Source organism: Lissotriton helveticus, chromosome 11 (genome assembly GCF_964261635.1).
Source record: "Lissotriton helveticus chromosome 11, aLisHel1.1, whole genome shotgun sequence".
Classification (NCBI taxonomy): domain Eukaryota; kingdom Metazoa; phylum Chordata; class Amphibia; order Caudata; family Salamandridae; genus Lissotriton; species Lissotriton helveticus.
Genome location: NC_136072.1, coordinates 619,593,677 through 619,617,205, shown reverse-complemented (window position 1 = coordinate 619,617,205; position 23,529 = coordinate 619,593,677).

Below are 23,529 nucleotides of genomic sequence, written 5' to 3'. Positions count from 1 at the left end.
AGGGGAGTCTGTGAGTGGGAGGCCTGCACTACAACTCCCACCAGGCTCCCCTGTCCCTTTCCTGAGCAGGATCTAGCACTCCCCCAGCCAGAAGCACTTGGCAGCCATTGTATTGTTCACCTTCCCGTAACAGGAAGGTAGCCATCCTAACAGGGAGGGGTGTCTTTGGGTGGGAGGCCTGCACTATAACTCCCAGCAGCCCCCCTGTCCCACCCCTGAGCAGAATGTAGCACTCCCCCCCAGCCAGAAGCATGTGGCAGTCATTGTATTGTTCATCTTCCCATAACAGGGAGGTAGCCATATTAACAGGGAGGGGAGTCTGTGAGTGGGAGGCCTGCACTACAACTCCCACCAGGCTCCCCTGTCCCTTCCCTGAACAGGATCCAGCACTCCCCCCAGCCAGAAGCATGTGGCAGCCATTGTATTGTTCACCTTCCCGTAACAGGGAGGTAGCCATCCTAACAAGGAGGGGTATCTATGGGTGGGAGGCCTGCATTACAACTCCCACCATACCCCCATGGAGTGGAGTGACTGCACATAACATTAGGATTCCAATGAGGTGACAGCAGGATGATCCACTGTTTCCGACCGCCGCGATCACTAACAGTGATGAATGGGAGAGCCGGCGGAAGGGCTGCTGCACAGCCACCACCGCGGACACTCCGTGACAAATATGGCGGTTGACAAAAAAACTGACAGCAAGTCCACCAAGTGCACACATCAAACTAGCTCAGCCCCCAAAAACATCTAACACACCCCAAAGACACCCCCTCAAAGCAACTGAGAAAAATACAAAGCCCAGGACAACCCGCACAACACACCTGACAGCAATACTCCATTTGGCACACCCCCATAGCTGAGTATAAAACCGGCCTCTTCCCTGACCAGAATCCTTTGCACTACTCCAGCCCTGAAGGAACTAAACCCTGTATCACATTGAATAGGCAAAACACCGCACATCTCACCAGCACAACAACACACACACACACACACAACCTAAACCACCCCCATCACCCTCACAACTGCACCTCAAATCATTTGCACATCACACACCATGGCACAAAAAAAAATGCCCAAATTCACTGACAGTGAGTTGTCAGTCATGACAGATGAGATAATCAGAGTAGAACTACAATTGTTTGGTCACCTGGTCCACCATATACCATCAGTCACCAGAGCACAAATGTGGGAAAGGATAGTCAGCAAGGTCAATAAAGTATGGACCACCCTGCGCACCAAGCAGGAAATCATAAAGCGGTGGTATGATCTGAAGAGGATAGTGAAACAGAAATATTACAAGAACCGTCAGCTGGCTTAGATGACTGGCGGTGGCCCTCCCATTCTACCAAGGACATTCACTGCATGGGAGGAAAAGGTGCTTGCCATACTGCATCCAGAGAGTCTCACAGGAATAGCCGGGGGAGTGGAGGCTGGTAAGTACAAACAAAGGTCTACCATTACACTTCTATGTACTGTCTTGCACAAATACAAAGCTACTCCTCCTAGGCCCAATTGCATTCATGTGCACCACATACTCCCCAACAAATGTCTCACAGATCCAACATTCAGTCCCTCTCAATCACTCCAAAGATAACCATCAACATTCCCAGGGGCATATGTACAGGTAGCCAGCACTACGACTCAGGCCATTCCTGAGGCCACTCCTGAGCAGGATGTGGCACTCCCCCACCCAGAAGCATGTGGCAGCCATTACATTGTTCACCTTCACCTAACACATAGGTAGCCATCTTCCCAGGGAGGGGTGTTTGGGGTGGGAGGCCTGTACTACAACTCCCACCAGGCCCCCTGTCCCACAGCTCAGCAAGATGGAACACTCCCCCCACCTGAAAAGCATGTGGCAGCCATTGTATTACAACACCCAAACTTACAGGTAGGTAGCCATCCTAACAGGGAGGGGTGTCTTTGGGTGGGAGGCCTGCACTATAACTCCCACCAGCCCCCCTGTCCCACCCCTGAGCAGGATGTAGCACTCCCCCCAGCCAGAAGCATGTGGCAGTCATTGTATTGTTCACCTTCCCATATCAGGGAGGTAGCCATATTAACAGGGAGGGGAGTCTGTGAGTGGGAGGCCTGCACTACAACTCCCACCAGGCTCCCCTGTCCCTGCCCTGAGCAGGATCCAGCACTCCCCCCAGCCAGAAGCATGTGGCAGCCATTGTATTGTTCACCTTCCCGTAACAGGGAGGTAGCCATCCTAACAAGGAGGGGTATCTATGGGTGGGAGGCCTGCATTACAACTCCCACCATGCCCCCATGTCCCACCCCTGACCAGGATGTAGCACCCCCCACCCAGAAGCATGTGGAAGCCATTGTATTGTTCACCTTCACCTAACAGGTAGGATGCCATCTTAACAGGGAGGGGTGGCTGTGGGTGGGAGGCCTGCACTACAACTCCCTCCAGGACCACATGTCCCACCCCTGAGCAGGATGTAGCACTCCCCCCTCAGCCAGAAGCATGTGGCAGCCATTGTATTGTTCACCTTCACCTAACAGGTAGGGAGCCATCTTAACAGGGAAGGGTATTTGTGGGTGGTAGGCCTGCACTATAACTCCCACCAGGCCCCCTGTCTCACAGCTCAGCAAGATGGTACACTCCCCCACCCAGAAGCATGTGTCAGCCATTTTATTACAACAACTAAACTTACAGGTAGGTAGCCATCTTAACAGGGAGGGGTGTCCGTGGATGGGAAGCCTGTACTACAAATCCCACCAGGACCCCATGATCCCACCCCTGAGCAGGATGTAGCACCCCCCCCCCACCCAGAAGCATGTGGCAGCCATTGTATCTCACAAACCAAACTTACAGGTGGGTAGCCCGCTTAACAGGGAGGGGTGTCTGTGGGTGGGAGGCTTGCACTACAACTCCCACCAGGCTCCCCTGTCCCACCCCTGAGCAGGATGTAGCACTCCCCCAGCCAGAAGCATGTGGCAGCCATTGTATTGTTCACCTTCACCTAACAGGTTGGTAGCCATCATAACAGGGAGGGGTGTCTGTGGGTGGGAGGCCTGCACTACAACTCCTACCAGGCCCCCTGCCCTACCCCTGCGTAGGATGGAGCACTCTATCACACACCCAGAGAGATGTGTCAGAAATTCCACCCAAATGTGACAACAGAACAGGTAAGTAGACAGTGGATGCACCCCACCATTCCTCTGAAAAAGCATGGAGCCATATGACAACACCAGCCCTCACATCCCACCACAATTGACACAGAGCCAATAGCCACTTACAGTATGCAGACAGCTAAGAGTATGTAACTGTCACAGCAAGAAAAGTGTGACTCACCAAATCACATGTTGAAAAAATTCAGGGCACAATCATGCACAGTACTAAATGCTATTTGTAAGTTCCATGGGGGAAGAGCTAGAAGGACCATATGAAAACAAAGCATGCTTGGTCTGTAGTACAAATAAAGCAATCCACATAACATGACAAAGGTATGCATGAGATAACAATGGCAAGTTCATGCTCAGATTTAACGTCTGCCAGGTAGAGTAATCAACGTAAATGCTTAACATAAATTTGTTGTGCCGCTATACTCTCCCGCCTCAAAGGATGACCACCCCTCCCCAAAAACTGAGCGGGGCAGGGAGAGTAGGCGGGTGCGTAGAGTGGTGATGCAACAGGTCCGTGACAGCAGGGCAGGTGGAAGGGCAAGTGGGAGTCAAACTCAACCAGACACTGGGACCAAAGCCCTGGCCAACATCACCAGAGTCCTTGGGGTCTATGAATGAGCCGAGGGACAAACAGGGTTGGCTCAGGAAGATTCCTGTGAGCTCCGCCAGCTGCTGAGGTCCACAGACACCGCGGTACAAAAGGGGGTGGAGGGGTGGTGATGGACGGAGCATCAGAACCAATCAAACACTCACACTCAGTCAACAGATCTGGGTTTAATCCATCACCGTTCTTTAGCCTGCTTTGCCACCCCAGTTCCGACATGGCCATATGCAAATCAGTCTGACCCTGTGCCTCATGGGAACAGTCCAGCCCGAACTGCCAAGTCATGCCTTCCCTGGACCGAAAACAAGCTTCCTAGGACCGGTGTCTGGCATTTCAGCCGTCTTCAGCCAGGCTTGCTTGAATCCAGTGACAAAGTGAGCAAGGGACTCACGTCTGAGCATACCCTGCCAACTTATGGTAAACAAAGCGGTACAAAAGGGGGTGGTGATGGACGGAGCATCTGAACCAATCAAACACTCACACCCAGTCAGCAGATCTGGGTTTAATCCATCACCGTTCTTTAGCCACTCTGCCACCCCAGTTCAGACATGGCCATATGCAAATCAGTCTGACCCTGTGCCTCATGAGAACAGTCCAGCCCGAACTGCCAAGCCATGCCTTCCCTGGACCGGAAACAAGCTTCCCAGGACCGGTTTCTGGCATTTCAGCCGTCTTCAGCCAGGCTTGCTTGAATCCAGTGGCAAAGTGAGCAAGGGACTAACATCTGAGCATACCCTGCCAACTTATGGCAAACAAAGCATTCCAAAAGGGGGTGGTGATGGACGGAGCATCTGAACCAATCAAACACTCACACCCAGTCAACAGACCTGGGTTTAATCCATCACCGTTCTTTAGTCCACTCTGCCACCCCAGTTCAAACATGGCCATATGCAAATCAGTCTGACGCTGTGCCTCATGGGAACAGTCCAGTCAGAACTGCCAAGCCATGCCTGCCCTGGACCAGAAACAAGCTTCCTAGGACCGGTTTCTGGCATTTCAGCCGTCTTCAGCCAGGCTTGCTTGAATCCAGTGGCAAAGTGAGCAAGGGACTCACGTCTGAGCATACCCTGCCAACTTATGGTGAACAAAGCGGTACAAAAGGGGGTGGTGATGAACGGAGCATCTGAACCAATCAAATACTCACACCCAGTCAGCAGATCTGGGTTTAATCCATCACCGTTCTTTAGCCCACTCTGCCACCCCAGTTCAGACATGGCCATATGCAAATCAGTCTGACCCTGTTTCTCATGGGAACAGTCCAGCCCTAACTGCCAAGCCATGCCTTCCCTGGACCGGAAACAAGCTTCCTAGGACCGGTTTCTGGCATTTCAGCCGTCTTCAGCCAGGCTTGCTTGAATCCAGTGGCAAAGTGAGCAAGGGACTCACGTCTGAGCATATCCTGCCAACTTATGGCAAACAAAGCGTTACAAAAGGGGGTGGTGATGGACGGAGCATCTGAACCAATCAAACACTCATACCCAGTCAACAGATCTGGGTTTAATCCATCACCGTTCTTTAGCCCACTCTGCCACCCCAGTTCAGACATGGCCATATGCAAATCAGTCTGACCCTGTGCCTCATGGGAACAGTCCAGCCCGAACTGCCAAGCCATGCCTTCCCTGGACCGGAAACAAGCATCTCAGGACCGGTTTCTTGCATTTCAGCCATCTTCAGCCAGGCTTGCTTGAATCCAGTGGCAAAGTGAGCAAGGTCCATAGACACCCGCATGGGCCAGCTCATGGTGGTACTGAGAGATGGGCCTGCGCCCCAAACAACAGCTCCACCTCCCTCCAGTGGCCCGCAGGATGACAGTTCCCAAACTCCCCTGTGGACACAGAGAGTGGGATCTTCAGACCCCACTGGGCCCGCAGAAGAGGCCCCCCCTGCCAAACGATCAAGGGACCATCCAAAGAAATCCTAGGGAGGATACCGTGGCAAGCACCAGCCAAACACCATTCAAGGAGACAGCCATGATGGCACCCCTCTTCACTATTGCATTGACTTTCTTGACTGTCCTTCCCCACACTGCCGGGTTAATGGCATCCGTCTGTTGGACTGGGTCACCACATCAATGTGGTGACTACTCGATTGTCTCATCTTCCATCACTGACAACTCATTTATTCCCTATTCACCTTTTTGTAAATATTCACATCCCTATCACATTTACCTATTGTAAATAAACACACCTATGTTTTCATGTCTGCTCCATGTTTATCACAGAATGTACAATGCTGCCCAGGATTACAATGTACCAGGATCACGTATTGTGTGTAGGCAATGAGAGGCTGAAAGGACCAAGGAAAACACAAGAGAACAATATTTGTTTATCGTGCGGTGGCATCACAGCCATAACACAACAGTTGTCCTCAAGGTACTCCAATATGCACATATTACAATGAGCAACAGTACCGACCTAGACATCCTGTAGCTGTGCATAACTACCCTGTACCAGTAACATTAGCAGCCAGCACAGAGCCAACAGGCCTTTTCACCAACAGCATCAGCAGACAATGGCCCTGTTCTATGTTTTCACTCACCGTCAAGGGAAGTAGCGGTTGATGTGCTGATGACGCAGGTCGACACCTTCCTCCTCTCCACTATCCTCGTCACTGGATATGTGTGGATTTGTAGGCAGGGCCCTTGGCTGCTCATCAGCGTTCAGAAGCAGGGGTATCTCCTTGCACAAGGCCAGGTTGTGGAGCATGCAGCATGCAACTACAATCTGACACACCTTTTTGAGTGAGTACATCAGTGCACCTCCGGTCTTGTTCAGGCAGCAAAATCGTGACTTCAGGAGACCAAAAGTACGCTCCACCACATGACGTATCCTCCCATGGGCATCATTGTAGTAGACTTCACCCTGGGTCCTGGGATTCCGCAGTTGGCTCAGCAACCAATGACGGTTGGGATATGAAGAGTCAACAGAGCACATAGGTCTTGTAGGGTGGGGCGATCCAGACGGAATTTCGGTATGACATCCTCATCCTCCACATCCGCCAGCACTGTGAATGGACAATGCACATTTGGTCACCTCCTAGGTGAGATGTAAGGGGACACATGGCATAGCAATCCACCATGAGATGTGTCCAAAATCTTAAGTTTTGACTGACACAACGCCAACAATGTCTGGCATCACAGTTCAGCTTGCATCACAACTACACTATTCGTAGACTTGTCTACTTTTCACACAGTGAATACCTCCAAAACAAAATTTGACTATGTGATTGCCCAAAGGTATATGTCCACATCTTGCGTAACCAGCCCTGACAGTTGTTCATACAGCATATGTAGGCTACCTGATTTTTGGATTAAACCTATAACAACTGATAAAACCCCACCGATAGGAAAATAACTCATATACCCTGTGCACATGCACTATCAGTGCAGAAACCAAGCAATAATTACAATTAAATTAAAGTTCCATAAACACCGGAAAAAGAATGTGCTGATGACGCAGGTCGACACCTTCCTCCTCTCCACTATCCTCGTCACTGGATATGAGTGGATTTGTAGGCAGGGCCCTTGGCTGCTCATCAGCGTTCAGAAGCAGGGGTATCTCCTTGCACAAGGCCAGGTTGTGGAGCATGCAGCATGCAACTACAATCTGACACACCTTTTTGGGTGAGTACATCAGTGCACCTCCGGTCTTGTTCAGGCAGCAAAATCGTGACTTCAGGAGACCAAAAGTATGCTCCACCACATGACGTATCCTCCCATGGGCATCATTGTAGCAGACTTCACCCTGGGTCCTGGGATTCCGCAGTTGGCTCAGCAACCAATGACGGTTGGGATATGAAGAGTCAATAGAGCACATAGGTCTTGTAGGGTGGGGCGATCCAGACGGAATTTCGGTATGACATCCTCATCCTCCACATCCGCCAGCACTGTGAATGGACAATGCACATTTGGTCACCTCCTAGGTGAGATGTAAGGGGACACATGGCATAGCAATCCACCATGAGATGTGTCCAAAATCTTAAGTTTTGACTGACACAACGCCACCAATGTCTGGCATCACAGTTCAGCTTGCATCACAACTACACTATTCGTACACTTGTCTACTTTTCACACAGTTAATACCTCCAAAACAAAATTTGACTATGTGATTGCCCAAAGGTATATGTCCACATCTTGCGTAACCAGCCGTGACAGTTGTTCATACAGCATATGTAGGCTATCTGGTTTTAGGATTAAACCTATAACAACTGATAAAACCCCACCGATAGGAAAATAGCCCTCACCGGTGTAAACATATAAACACTGAAAAAGCACCTTTGCAACCACAAACTAAGTGCCTTTCAATAAAAGGATAAGATGAGTGAAAGAGACATTTTTATTTCTTCCTGAAGGGGCCAATACAATGTAAATTTGTTATACAAGGTAGCATCAAGAAAGACTGGGCTAACATTAGTTTGCTTGAGTTTTGTTGTTTAGGGTTTGTCGCTAAAACATTGTCTCTTTTTCCTTCCGCTCTTTTCAGTTGTGTGGTCTTTGGTCTAATATGCAGAGTTATTATTTCAAGTTCAATAAAGATTGCAGTGATATTGTTTGTATTTGCGGAAATTCAGCTCCATATGTGAAAAAGTTGTATGATGGTCTGTCAAAATCGATACCTGAGCTGAAGTGCTTCCCTGAAAGAGATCCTTGTCACTTGCTAGACGGTATGCTGAATACATCTTTACACTCTTTAATGAAGAATGCTATTGACTTTGTAGTCCATTCTGGTGCAGTAAAAATGTATTTGTATCTCATAAACCCTGTGCACATGCACTATCAGTGCAGAAAGCAAGCAATAATTACAATTAAATTAAAGTTCCAATAACACCGGAAAAACACTGTTTGTGTTTTTTTAATGGCTCGAAAATGTGTAACCACTGATAACCACTGTTTTTTTAAGGTATTGAAAAAATTGAAAACAATACACCAGAATTCACCAAAAATAGAAACTGAACAGGAAAGCCTAAGCATATGTGTGAACCAGCAACACTACTGGCTCCTACCTAGCTGCTGTACCTGCCACACCTTCTTGTGTAAGTCGAACAGGGCACACATCAACAACACAATGAGCACAGTCTGTGCATTAAGATCAAGTATGTACATGAGCAAAGCAAACTACACAGTGAAATATGCACAGTTTGTAGTAAGATATTCATTACTTTGTGTTGCTTCGCCATATCACACATTGACCTGTGTACCTATTGGAGAGTCCATCACAACACCGATCTGTGTACATGCCTAGAAATATCACAAGTGACATGTGAGGGAGTACATGCCAATGTTCTCAATCATGTGAACCAACATGGCATGTGTAGTGAGCAGAGTGGGCTAAATGTTACATTGGCAATGTGTGCACTATCTTGTGCCATGAATCAGGTGTCGACTGTGCATTGTTGATAACTGGCCATTGCCATTGACACAGCATGATGTGTCCATAGGTGCTGTCAACGTGCTCTGCCACCTAAACCACGGTCATTGGCACCAATGGATAGCAGCCAATGCGCGGTAAAGACCGCCTGGCCTCCAGGTGTGTCACTGCCAATGCCCATGCCCTTACAGCCCATGGGAACCGCAATCGCGGTAGTGACATACACAATGGGAAATGGCGGTTGGCATGCTCCACCACCCAAATCATGGTCATTGGCACCAAATTGATAGCAGCCAATGCGCAGTAGCGACCACCTAACCTCTGCGGTGTGTCACTGCCAATGCCCAAGCCCTTACAGCCAATAGGAATCACAATTTTTGGAAGCCTAATGCAATTTTGAAAATCGCGGTAGGAGTGCTCCGCTACCGCGGGCCAGTCATTGGATGCAATTGAAAGATGCAGGACTGCGGTAGCGACTGCTTGGCCCCTGCGGTGTGACACCGCCAATGCCCAAGCCCCTACAGCCAATGAAAACCGCAATTGTGGTAACCTAATGCAATTTTGAAAATCGCGGTAGGCGTGCTACACCACCACGGGCCGGCCATTGGATGCATTTGAAAAAAGTGGACCTGGAACATCAATTGCAGCAGCTTAGAACCACTGAAACTACCCCTGGGGGCTGTATATGTGTGGGAGAGAGTCTCACATTTCCACTGCTTTCAGACACTTCTGCCTAACACTCTTCACCACCAATTGCTGCTGCTCCTGGACCCAGACACTGCTGCCCGACACTCCTCAGCACCAACTGCTCCTGCTCCTGTCTCCTGGACCCAGACACTGTTGCCTGACACTCCTCACCACCAACTGATGCTGCTCCTGGCTCCTGGACCCAGACACTGCTGCCTGACACTCCTCACAACTGCTGCTACCCCTGTCACATGGACCCAGTGATGGTGAGGACTGAGAACATCTGGGCCCGTCCCTTCACCACAGAGGAGCTGGAGGTCCTGGTGGACGAGGTGCTCACACAGTATGGGAGACTATATGGTGCTCCAGATGTCATGGTAAGTGTTTCATATTGGTAGTGAGAGTGCAGGGAGGAAACACATGAATTTGATCTGCTGCAGTATGTGCCTGAGAGTGTGGGTTTGTGTGATACACTGCCTAGCAAGCTGACTTCAGGGGAAAGGGGTTTGTAGCCCATGCAGTGTTTTTGCAGCCATACACTGACACTGCAAGTTTGGTAAGCTGCAGTCAGGACAGATATTGCTGTCCTTAATATCTTAGTTAACGCTCCCCTTTCAAGCGTGGCTGCATACCCGGGCATCTAAACTTTGCTTACACTTTACAAGTCAACCGTCAACTGCAGCTTTCTCTCCCGTGAAATATAATAACCATATCAAATCTGAGGGCTCAGAGGGTGATATAGTTAGCCTTTGCCTGGCCCTTCACTTTCATTTCGGGGCCTCGGCCCAGCACGTCCCTTGACTTCTGTTTTCCTTATATGTTTCCTGTGCACCCTCATTTACTATTTTTTAGAATGGGCTACCGGTAGCGCTTCCTGCGATCAGCCACAATGACTGCCGCCCCTCCCTTGGCCTCCTAGCTCAATTACACATAAACACTTTCTTCCCACACACAGCGAGACTTAATATTAATCTGGCATATTGTCTCTACCCTAGAATCATGAATTCTACCTGCACCAACACCTGACTCTTGGTAAGCACTTACTATATTAAACCAAATTTAACCGCTCTACTCAGATTACAACACATTTAACTGGTTGTTTGGTTATGAATGCCTTATTTTACTGTGCCTCTGACTAATTACTAAGTGTGAATCGCCATTCACATCGAAATTAGCCATAACAGCTGGAACTATATCCATTTCTATACCTTCTTGTATGGAACTATGGAGCATGACCCTTTGCTTGTTAAACTCTGTCTCATTTAGGCATACATGACGAACACAAATGATGCAACTGTCTCATTTTTGGTATGCTTCAATACTAGTTCCAACAGTTTTATGCTTTATTTTCATTTACCCAATAGTATGTCAATCATGTACACCATGTATTTAGGCTCACATAGATGATGTAATTGTCTCAAATGTGGTATACTTTAATACCAGTTCCAACTACTGTATGCTGCAATTGCTCAATAATATGCTATTTATGTACTCCATGTTGATTGAATCTTCCCCCATGCAACACTCAAATAACTGTACATTGATCTATTGTAATTCGCTAGCTCTCTGTGTCTACCTACTTTTGAATCAATAAGCTGTAATATTTCTCCTTTCTTCCCTTTTCCTGTTTCATGTTTTCTTCATTTTTCCTTCCGTCTCCCCAAGCTTGGCGTTTTCCTCCTCTTTTTCCAACTTTTCCCTACTCTTCCCTTTTCTCTCTGTGTCTCTCTACTCTGCTCTGCTCCCCACAACTTTTTCCATGCTAATTCCCTATTCTCCCTGTTTCTTCTTTGGGTCTTTGTCCCTCTGCTAAACGTCCTCACATTCTCTTCTCCTTCACGACCCCATCAGCCTTGAAAAAGCCCACGGCCTATAGGCCATTAGGGCGAAACACGTGTCGGCTGTCCTTTTTCCACAGATGTAACACAAAATAAAAACCACGCACATAAAATTTTCAAAGAACATTTGAATTTCCTTTTCAGGCTACTGGTGACAAATCGTGAGGGCACAATCCTCTATTTTCCTCTATACTTACCCTTACAAGGGCTCTTGGGTGAAGCCTGTCACGAGGAATGTGCCACAACACAATTAGGCCCAGACGATTTTAGCACCGATGCCCAGAGATTTCCACCCAAACAGTTACCCATAACATGTGCTAATTGATGTTTGGGTCCATGAGGTTCTTCACAGGCTCATCTTTGACATTACCAAGAGTTTACGTCCAGAGGGTACTGATGGAAGTGTGTCTGACTTAATATTGCCACCATGGATGTGTCAGCATTATGCACAAGATTGAAATGCCAGAGGGTGACCCTCTAGGTGGAAATTCATCTATGACACAGCAGATTGTTATACTTTTGAACCAACCCCCTTCCATTTTCATCATTATGTGTACTGACTTGCATGTGTAGGCACGGTTTGCCCTCTCATATTGACCCTGCATGTGACATTTCTGATGCCCCACGTAGAACCTTAGTGTGAGCCCCCCTGGACTGCACAGTCACTGCCCAATTTGCCAAGGACACATCACTGAATGGACAGAGTGAGACATATGGGTTGTCTGCTATACTATCCATCAAAGAGCTATCTCAGGCCTGTGGATTGCACAAGACAGACCTTGTTTGAAGGGTGTGAGATTGTAAGATCATGTCCCTAAATGTGACCTCCATGACACAGTGAGCTATTCACAGGGCAAGCACATTGAGGGGTGTGCAGTGTTGGACACAGTGAGTCTGCCCCGATATATCATTTCCAATGTAATGTATGTCTTACTCATCCACAAACTGGATAGCAAATGTGGGCCTCCTTCACATTGCTTGGCATTCTGCATGTGTATGAGATAGGCAGGTACTGTGTCCATCCTCATATCGCATGTGTTTTGGTAAAATTATCCCATGCCTATGTACTATGTGTCATACTGTATTGTCTCCGCTAAACATTTCTGTGAAGTAGTACTGAGTTAGTGCATTCTCCTGTACTGACAGATAGTGGTACATAACCCAGTGTCACTGAAATTTCCTCCTCTTGTCTCCCATGCCTGCAGCTCAAAGTCCACCAGCGGAAGGCCCTATGAAGGGCCATTGCACACAAGGTGCGGGCTCTGGGTGTCTCCAACCGACAGCACACACACTGTCACAAGAGGTAGGATGACATCTGCTTGCAGAGATGATGCTGGGGATGTTCCCTCGGTCTAGCCGGTTGGCGCGCAAGAGCATGACACCACTAATGGCCCGCATCTTAGCTGTGACACAGCCTGAGCTGGATGCACTTTTAAAGGACCATCAGCAGCAAACTGGGGGTGAGTATTCTGGGAAGGGTGACTTTGGTTCTGATTGACTGCATGTATTCCAAGCCTAAAACGGTGCTGAGCTCTGTGATGTTTCTAGTGTGATGCAATGGCTTCTAAGCGGCCTCTGTGTTGGGTGCAGCAATCATGCATTTTCGCTACATGTACTTTCCCTTGTCATTGAAGTAATGGCCATTGACATTTAATTCTGAGTTGTGGCCTTATAGCATTGGCTGCTTTGGGGGAGTCCGGGACATCCCATGACAGTGAATGGCAGTGTGCCTCATCTGAGAGTGCTTTCATCAATGTGTGCAGTGCCTGACCTCATAATTGTGAGAACTACACGTCTGACACCAATGTGTAACTGTAGTTGTGTCCCAAAGCATGACATGGTGGATGGGATATGTATGTCTGGTAACACGGAGGCACAGGAAAGCTATTTGGATGTGTGGACATCACATGGGTCAATTATGCCAAGTTTGCATAATGCCATGCAATTTTTGACTTTGGGATTAAGCTTGCACAATGTGACGGCACAGGGTGGTGTGCAACATGGGGGTGTCATCATCTTGTTTTGTGCTTTTCTTGGATATGATGTTTGTGTGAATGGCACTAAACGGAACCTACATCTCTGTCTCTTGCAGCATCTACAGAGGGCACAGAAGGACATGGGACTGACACCAGTGGTGAGGCATCAGGCATGACTGCTACCCACGAGCACACTGACACTGATGTGACCAGCGCCTCGGAGGGGGACTAGAGTTAGCTTGAGGAATCACAGCCAGAGACACCAACCTCACTGTCATATGACACCAGTGGTGACTCCTCTATGTTGGCCGACACAGGAAGTGGTAAATCTGCCTCTTCTTCCACCACACATCTGTCCAGTGCCTGCCCTCCCAGCTACTTCTACTAGAGCTGGACGTGCTCGCACCAGTAAGAAGGGAAGAGTGTCCTTCCCCCGAGGCACCGCTGCCCCTGCCCCTGAGTCCCCTGCTCTCCTCAAAGTTGAGACTGTGGACCTTTTGTGCCAGCTGCGTGTGGGTCGGACTACTCTCCTGAATGCCTTCCTAGACCATGACAAGAAGTTGGCACAGGTAGTTGCCTTCATGGAGGGCATTCACTCATAAGTGGGTGGGCTACACAGGACTGTCCAGTCTTTGTCCTCCACAGTGACGGCAGCCTTTCAGCTGTCACAGGCTCAGAGTCCAGCTCCAGTCCCTTCAGCCACCTCCCTGCCAGTGGCTACATCTGACGAGAGTGACCACAGCCCTCAAGATCAAGATACACCACACACAGCACACAACAGCAGGACCCCAAGCAGGCCGGAGCACAGACACCATCCCCCACACAAACCAAAGTCACCCCAGAGGGCAGAGACAAAAGCCGGTCAGGATACTCAGGAGCATCAAGCCAAGAAGTATGCCTCAGGCCCACATGCCTCAAAACCTTCCCCATCCAAGGGCACACCTGTCCTAAAAATGTCTCCCAAAGGCAAGTAGGCAGTAGCCCTGCCTGCTGTGAAGCTGATGCCTGCTAAGAGTCCAAAGAAATGCCCTCTAAGGCAGATTCACCCAAAACCTCAACTCCCATCCACACCCTTGTAAAGCTGGGAAAGGAGGGCACGTAGGGGGTTCACCTGGTCAACAGGGGATGGGGGGAAAAGGCAAGGCCAGGTAAAGCGTACCATCCAAACCAGCAGATCCCCAGAGGGAGAGCCACCACCTGCACCTGATGCACTTGTGGTGGGGATTGAGTCTGTTGTGCCTGCCCCACGTACCATTCTGCCCAAGACAATAATTCCCAAGCGAGTCCCCAAGAAGTGGAAAGGCAACCCTCCACATTCTCCCTCCCACACTCTGTCTCCGGCAGCATGACTCCATCTCCACGTGCCACCACACCACCCGGTCCAAGCAGCCATCCGGCTCCCAAAGCCACTGATGCCACTACCTCATCTGCTCCTCTCTCTACCAGGTCCAGTCCTCCAACTGGCCTGACACTCAGCCACCTCCCAGTCCGACTGACAGCCAAGTCTGAGTTAAAGTCCCCCTCACACATCTGTTTCTCCCACAGTGGTGCCTGGACTGCCCATTGTTACCCCCCTAGCTGTGTTGCTGACCATGGCAGTGTACAGTCTCAGCCATTCCCTGTGCAGCTTCTCATGCACACATGTGCCTACTTTTAATTGTGGACTGGCCACTGGCCTTGCTGTTCATCACTGTTGATGCTCATTCCTTGTGTAGGTTCTCATGTACCTACTTTGGACTGTGGACTGGCCAATGGCCTTGCTGTTCATCACTATTGATGCCCATTCCCTGTGAAGCTTTTCATGCATACATGTGCCTGCTTTTAACTGTGGACTGGTCACTGGCCTTGCTGTTCATCACTGCTGATGCCCATTCCCTGTGCAGGTTCTCATGTACCTACTTTGAACTGTGGACTGGCCAATGGCCTTGCTATTCATCACTGTTGATGCCTATTCCCTGTGCAGTTCCTCAAGCACACATATGCCTACTTTGCACTTTGTACTCGCCACAGGCCTTGCTATTTATCACTTACGATGCTCATTCCCTGTGCAGTTTCTCAAGCACACATGTGCCTATTTTGCTTTTTGTACTGGCCACTGGCCTTGCTGTCGGTTACTATGGATGCCCATTCCCTGTGCAGTTTCTCATGTACACATGTACTTTGTTCTACTTTGTACTGGCCACTGGCCTTACTGTTTATTACTTAGGATGCCCATTCCCTGTGCAGGTTCTCATGTACCTACTTTGAACTGTGGACTGGCCAATGGCCTTGCTGTTCATGACTGTTGCTGTCCATTCCCTGCGCAGATGGCATGCACACTTGTCCTACATCTAACTGTGGACCGGCTACTGGTCTTGCTGTTCATCACTGTTGATGCCCATTCCCTGTGCTGGTCCTCATGTACCTACTTTTAACTGTTTACTTGCCACTGGCTTCGCTTTTCATCAATGCTGATGCCCATTCACTGTGCAGGTTCTCATATGCCTACTTTGAACTGTGGACTGGCCAATGGCCGTGCTTTTCATTACTGTTGATGCCCGTTCCCTCTGCTGCTTCTCATGCACACATGTACCTACTTTGAACTGTGAACTGGCCAATGGCCTTGCTGTTCCTCACTGATGATGCCCATTCCCTGTGCAGTTTCTCAAGCAACATGTGCCTACTTTGCACTTTGTGCTGGCCACTGGCCTTGCTGTTTGTAACTGAGGATGCCCATTCCCTGTGCAGTTTCTCAAGCACACATGTGCCTACTTTGCACTGGCCTCTTGCCTTGCTGTTGGTTACTAAAGATGGCCATTCCCTGTGCAGTTTCTCATGCACACATGTACTTTGTTCTACGTTATACTGGCCTTGCTGTTTATCATTTAGGATGCCCATGCCCGGTGCAGGTTCTCATATACCTACTTTGCACTTTGTACTGGCCAATGACCTTGCTGTTCATCACTTATGATGCCCATTCCCTGTCCAGTTGCACAAGCACACATGTACGCACTGGGCACTTTGTACTGGCCACTGGCCTTGCTGTTGGTTACTATGGATGCCCATTCACTGTGCAGTTTCTCATGCACACATGTACTTTGTTCTACTTTGTACTGGCCCCTGGCATTGCTGTTTATCACTTAGGGTGTGCATTCCCTGTGCAGGTTCTCATGTACCTACTTTGAACTTTGTACTGGCCAATGGCCTTGCTGTTTATAACTGTTGAGGCCCATTCTCTGTGCAGCTTCTCATGCACACATGTGCCTACTTTGAACTATGGACTGGCCACTGGCCTTGCTCCTGTCTACTTTTGACGCCTATCTGTGTAATATGTAATAAAGACAGTTACTCCTGTTGTCTGCTTTGTCAATGTCCTTGCTAAATAAATGGTTGGCTGTATGCCAGATTTAAGATTGCCAATGGCTTGTTTCACTTTTTCAGAGTTTGGCAGAGGTGACAGGCACTTCAGTTCTTCTTGACTCTGAGGATTTGGCGTGCACTGATGGTTGTTTGTGACGACCTAATGTCATCCTAATCATTCTACTGCCAGGTTTGCTAAATTGTACACATCATGCTTGGATGCACTGCCAGCACAGAGGGGGAATTTATCCACATGATTGGAGGCAGACTGGCCAGGGTCCATCATATCGGTTTGATCTTTCTTGATGTGTGGACTGCAGTGTTGGTGTATGATCATCTTGTGATGGCCTGTCTTCCTAGTCACATGTGTGCATTTGAATGTATGCACTTGAGTGGTCATGAAATGTGCAGTGTGAAGGGTGTGACTTTGTCAGTAGTGTTGATGTGTGTGTGCCTCAGTAATGGCAACTGCACACATGTGTCACCCAGGAGCTGAGTGTCTGTTAGTTTGATTTGTCAGCCCTTTGCTTGTGATTGTGTGCACAAGTGGTAGTTGTAGGTTGTGTACTGTGCAGTGTGTTGGTGTGTTCTTGCATTCCTGGGGGGCACCTACTTGTTGTTGCTGCCAGTTGTGAGTATGCAGAGTGTGTGACAGCCAAGTCTGTGTTGTGTTTTGTTGATCAGCCATGTGTCTTGTTACTGTTTGTGCTCACTGTGCAGACCTGCTCAGCCACACTGACATTGTGGGTGAGTTTTCTCATGCATTGCTGTCACTTGAGACATGTTTAGCTCCAGTATGGTATGTGGGATGTGGAGTTATACCATCCCCTAGCTTTGCTTCTGATGTATATTCATTGTGAGTGACTCCTCCATGTTTTTGTGTATAGTACACTCCTGACCTATCCACCACTGACGCACACACAATTTCACTCTCATGTCACCTATCCCCTTGGGTTGGCAGTGTGTGCCTCCCCATGGTGGAGGAGGCAGATCAGGGGGTGGTAGAGAGAATGGGGCGGAACTAAGTTTGTTACCTAAGGTTTTAATTTTGTCCGCAAAAAACGAGGAGAATTCCTTGGATGAAATTAGAGACTTGGGGTTTTCTTTTGATGTTTTGCCCAATTTGTTGGATTGGTGTTTGACCAGTTCGAAGAGTTTGCTGGGCCAGTTCCGCTATGAAGAATTATTTTTTTGAGTTGAGGATGTTCTTGTCGTATGTATTTCTGGCCTGGTGGAGAAGTTTCAAGTGAGCGGCAGAGGGGTGCTGTCTCCAGATTCTTTCGGCTTGTCTGAGGGATCTCCTCTCAATGTTGAGTGATCCAGTGAACCAGGGCTTTCTATATTTAATTTGAGTTCTTTTTAGTTTGAGTGGGGCAAGTTCATCCAGAATGTTGGACATAGTAGCAGAGCGGAACAACCACACACAATCTTCTGCAAGAAACTAAAAACATGGCTGTTTTCACAGTTAGACTGAAGGCAACATAAACTGCATGCAAGTGGCTCTTGAAGTTAGCAGTTGAAATTGAACGAGCGCGGGGACACATCAGCTGGTGTAACCAGGTGCTCAATAAACCTAAACTAATTGTTCATATTCTGTGTGAGTGTTAATTTTGTGATTGGACTCAGTTTGCTTGACATGAGTGGAGAGTAGGTGTGGGGAGGGGGTTGCCCCGCCCCTTAGCTTCTGTGCAGGATGTTCCTATTCACCCCCACCTTCTGAAACAGGCTCCCTGGATGCTTGGTGTATGTAGTGCAGGGTCTGGGTACACCTGGATGGTTAATTGTGCGGGGGGCACAGGAGGGGCACACAGCATGTCCCTTGATGGGTGTGGGGGGCCTAGTGTGTGAAGGGTGGAGGTGTGGCCCTATGATCTCTGTGGACTGCCCATGCCTGGAACTGGTCCTGCCTACTACATTTTTTTCAGGTTTTCCCACGTCTTCACCGCAGCGGTGACGTGACTGGGAGATTGCAGTGATTTTGCAGTGGATGGGTGATATAATGACAGGTAGGACATGTGTGGGTACACTTGTGGATGTGTTCCTGTCCCCACCAGAGTGTCTGGTGTCGACAGGAACCGTATATCAGTCCAGGAGTTGTGTGTTGTGGTTGTGTGCGGAGTTGTGTGATTGGTTACCTGCGGCGTTGTCTGCGACAGTGCATTAATTGCTGGTAGTGGATCAGGTACAGCACCTTAAAGGCATGTAAAGCTGGATCCATTGCGGTCGGGACTGGGTGGATGGGACCGGGAGTCTGGTTTGGCGCTCTGCTGTAGTGCTTATGCCTTCTCTAGTTGGGTGGTTTCTCCGCTGCAGTGTGACGGGCTGTTTGGAGCGTCCTGATCCGTACGGTGGTCAGGACGTCATTCCGCACAACAATGGGTCTCTATTGGATCACACTGCTTCAGTGGCGGGTGCATTTTTATGGCAGTTCACGTCGCACCGCGGCAGACGGGAAATGGGCTGTTTTTGGCCATTGTAATATGGTGGGCGTGAGGACCTCTGCTGGCGTGCCGAAAATGACATTTTCCGCCAACGCCAGCACTGCGGAGGTGCCTCCGCCCGCAACCATAATGAGCCCCAAAGTATTACTTTAGCATCTTGGATATAAATATGTATTTACTACTACAATTTCCATCATATCGCCATGCCATCTGTTACTACAACCAATAGGTCTCCTCGTGGTCTACTGATTAAGCACATATTCTCAAATATCAAATGTCAGGTGTAGTAGTAATCATATTCAAACTCTGCCACTGGTGATATGGACCTTCTTTTGTTGAGATAGAGGGCGATCTAGAAGCAATAATTTCCATACATTTACATGTGAAGACCAATGAGGCTCTACAGGAAATGACAAAGAGAATTGTAATGAGTTAAAAAGGATTTATTTACACATTTTGTTAAATTCAAATCATTAATTCATTAAGAATTCAGATTTAAGCATCATTATTACAAGTTTAAATGGTCCAAGAGCCCATTTTCAGGATGAAGAAAAATATAACATTAATAATAAGTATTACATTAGGAGAAATGTCCTCCATTGTCCTGACAGTGAACAGCCCAACCACTGCCACTTTTCTGGCCATTTTGAGTTTGAGGTCCTCATCATGTGTTTGGAACTCAAATCCATCTGGTGTACAGTAAATAATGCACTTTACCCTGCACAGTAGGTCTCTCTCTAACAGGTTTATGGTACTCAAATCACATAGAACGAATATGATTTTCTTCAAATGAGCCTATTTAACAGGGACTTTCTTTGACACAAGGTTAGTTACTTGTTTATTTGTAAGATCTACAACTTACATTTTCTTTCCCAAGAACCGGGTCCTCTGCTGTTCTAACTGTGGAACGGGTAGCATTAGTGTCAACCAAAAATGACACTTGATGGCCTTCACCTCAAAATCTAAGATTGGACCACTCTGGTCTAGCTTCAAGACTGTGCCAAGCATGCAATATTCCTCCCTTATTAGCTACTGTCATTGTGATTGATCAGAGTCAAAACTTTTACCGACAAAAATTGAGCTCTTTTGAAATTGATTCTGATTCGGAAACGGATTCAGTTTTGATTTTGGAGTTTGGTGCATATTAATCTTGCCAATGTTCTGCTCAGGCACTGGAGCCTGTGGGACTTGCATCATTGGGGATTTTGAGTGATTTGGATGTTGCATTCTCCGGGTAGAGACATTCTGCATGTGGGTTGGACTGACATTTTGCATTTGACCATCATTGACTGCACTATAGGGGTTTTGACAATAAACCTATTCCAATGGTCTAACCTATTTAAATAAAGACATAGAGTCGACTGCTTTAATGTCGCAATATCTGTTTCTGAATTGGGATCAATCGGAACATCACATCCCCTACAATTTGAAACAGCATTTCTGCCTTGCACCATTTGTCTTCCACTCTGCAATCCTACACCTTCCATTCCACCAACATTTAACACATATGAATAATCTGAAACCCTTTCTGTGCTAGCTTCATATGTGCCAAAAAACAACAGTTGATGGACCGAATGCAGAATAATGTCATACATTCACCCCAGTACAGAGATCTGGGCCTAAAACCATCGTTTTTTTGCACTCCACACCACCCCAGTTCCGACATGGCATATGCAAATCAGCCTTGACCCTGTGCCTCATGGCACAGTTCACCCGTCCAGCCCGAACAGCCTGAACTGCCAAGCCATGTCTTTCCTGGACCGGAATCAAGCATCCTAGATCCGGTTTCTGGCTATCAGCCGTCTTCAGCCAGGATAGCTTGACTCCAGTGGTGTGGAGAGCATGGGACTCACGTCTGGGCATACTCATCCAACTCGATGTGACAAATGCAAAAAACAACAGTTGATGGACAGAATGCAGAACAATGTCATACATTCACACCAGTGCAGAGATCAGGGCCTAAATCCATCATTTTGTTGCACTCCACACCACCCCAGTTCCGACATGGCATATGCAAATCAGCCTTGACCCTGTGCCTCATGGCACAGTCCACCCGTCCAGCCCGAACAACCCGAACTGCCAAGCCATGTCTTTCCTGGACCGGAATCAAGCATCCTAGGACCGGTTTCTGGCTATCAGCCGTCTTCAGCCAGGATAGCTTGACTCCAGTAGTGCGGAGAGCATGGAACTCACGGCCGAGCATACCCATCCCACTCGGGGTGACAAATGCAAAAAACAACAGTTGATGGACAGAATGCAGAACAATGTCATATATTCACCCCAGTACAGAGATCTGGGCCTAAAACCATCGTTTTTTTGCACTCCACACCACCCCAGTTCCGACATGGCATATGCAAATCAGCCTTGACTGTGTGCCTCATGGGAACAGTCCAGGCCGAACTGCCAAGCCATGTCTTTCCTGGACCGGAATCAACCATCCTAGATCCGGTTTCTGGCTATCAGCCGTCTTCAGCCAGGATAGCTTGACTCCAGTGGTGTGGAGAGCATGGGACTCACGTCTGGGCATACTCATCCAACTCGATGTGACAAATGCAAAAAACAACAGTTGATGGACAGAATACAGAACAATGTCATACATTCACCCCAGTACAGAGATCTGGGCCTAAATCCGTCATTTTTTTGCACTTCACACCACCCCAGTTCAGACATGGCCATATGCAAATCAGCCTTGACTGTGTGCCTCATGGGAACAGTCCAGCCCGAACTGCCAAGCCATGTCTTTCCTGGACCGGAATCAAGCATCCTAGGACCGGTTTCTGGCCATCACTGGATTCAAGCAAGCTGAGCTGAAGACGGCTGAAATGCCAGAAACCGGTCCTCGGAAGCTTGTTTCCGGTCCAGGGAAGGCATGGCTTGGCAGTTTGTGCTGGACTGTTCCCATGAGGCACAGGGTCAGACTGATTTGCATATGGCCATTTCTGAACTGGGGTGGCGGAGTGAGCTAAAAAACGGTGATGGATTAAACCCAGATCTGTTGACTGGGTGTGAGTGTTTGATTGGTTCAGATGCTCCGTTCATCACCACTCCCTTTTGTACAGCTTCATATGTGCCAGCATACATTTTCTTTTAGTCTCCTCAAATTCACCTCCTACTGATCGCTGTATTACTTCACATACTTTAAAGTCCCATCCAATGAATTGGATAACCAACAAATCACATTCTGATGGATATGCATGATAATCTCTGGGTGCGATCCAAGTACGACCTGTGGCATAACACTTCTCATATCTACCCTTTCAGGGTTCTTCTGACCGCTATGTTGTTTAAACAGCTGCAATAATTGTTTAGAATAGGCATGCACTTTCTGTTTAGCTGACTGAGTTATTCTGGTAATTTTAAGCCATTCAATATCCTTTGCTGGGACCTTTACCTTCAGAAATGTAATCACCTCAACATACTTTGTCATCATTGTAGGAAATGGTACATGAGTCTGAGATCCCTTGCGGGTACAATAAGAGGCCATTGTAGTTATTTCTTGACTAGTGGTTAAGGATAACAGGACCATCATATCCTTAACCTTGTTTTGAAGTTATTTTTAATCATACCCAAACCACCATTAACAAAGAGACTAGGAGACTAGGGTGGGCAAAAATTCTGCACCGCTGGTGGGGTTTGCAGAGTTTTGCCCACTCCATGTTTCACTTGAAATGCGGAGTTCTGTCAAAACTCCACCAACTGCCACAAGGCAGATTTTTTTCTAGCATGTGGCTTGCCAGCTTTAAGCTGATGAGCGGGAATTTTCATCTCCTAGTATGATTTTCAGGCACTAGAATGAGGCCTGCGTTGATTTCTCAATGCGGGCGGTCGCAGCAGGTCCTGACCATTCGTGTTGAGTAAGCTGCCTCTTGAGTAGAAAATGTACTTGAGTGGAAGAAAGAGGCCGCACCCTCCGGCACACTGTGTGGTTCCATTTGTGCTAATTTTACAGCACAGAACAAGCTCATAGCGCTAACATTCAGCGTTAGCAGTGAGACATATCGAATTCCACCTGCTCGCAGATCTCTGTGGAATTTTGCTGAGTTTTTATGTACCTCCACAGAATTCCACAGAGTGAAACTCTGCATGTTCTGCCCACCCCTAAAAGGGACATCTAGGTTGGATTGAGGTATTTTTAACTTC